This window comes from Bombus impatiens, unplaced genomic scaffold (genome assembly GCF_000188095.3).
Source record: "Bombus impatiens unplaced genomic scaffold, BIMP_2.2 scf_0478, whole genome shotgun sequence".
In the NCBI taxonomy this organism is placed as follows: Eukaryota; Metazoa; Arthropoda; class Insecta; order Hymenoptera; family Apidae; genus Bombus; species Bombus impatiens.
Window position 1 is genome coordinate 1,505,055 of NT_176897.1, and position 638 is coordinate 1,505,692.

At 55.3% G+C, this 638-nt stretch overlaps 1 protein-coding gene across 2 annotated transcripts in view; it reads left to right on the forward strand.

The window, feature by feature from the left end:
* The window catches only part of LOC100747292, an 89,984-nt gene that overhangs the window by 24,364 nt on the left and 64,982 nt on the right, over positions 1–638 (forward strand). The gene's annotated exons all lie outside the window — the stretch shown is intronic.

Here is a 638-nt window from a genome sequence, read left to right on the forward strand (position 1 = left end):
GGACGGAGGTGTGCGCGCGAGAAGTAATCGCGGCAGGCAAAGCCACTCGAAAATATCGCGGCGAAAGAAAGCGAAGTAGGTAATTAAAGAAGAACCGGCGGATTCCTGGATGGGCGCTCTCGCGGCTGTAACGTTCGCTTGCCGTGACATTCGCGTTTCGTGGAGGAACGAGGCGCGGGAACGCGAACGAAAAGTACTCGAGCCCGATGGCGAACCCGTCGCTAGAACGTAACGCGCTCGAACGCCGGGAAAGGGAGAAAATCTTCGGCGAGTTCTCGACGCTTTGGCTTCCGTAGACGAGCCGGAAGACAAATATGCTCGAGGACGAGCTCGACGAACTCTTCGCAGAAGACGAGTCGCTTTAAATTCAAAAGTAACTATTTGCGCCCTCGCTTGTTTGCGCTTAAATTAATTTGCGTTAACGGCTCGAATTTGGCGGGTCAAGCGCTGCTTTTCGCTCTCCCGCTTTTACGCGGCCAAACGTTTTATCGCCATCTTCCTTCTCCATCGAACCGTTTACGAGCCGCTGTCCGCGTGGTGGACGCGCGATCGCGTACGGTAGGAGGCGGCGATGAAACAGATTTACTCTTACTTACGATCGGCCAAGGCATTCTCCTCTCGGCTGGAACGGCGCCAGG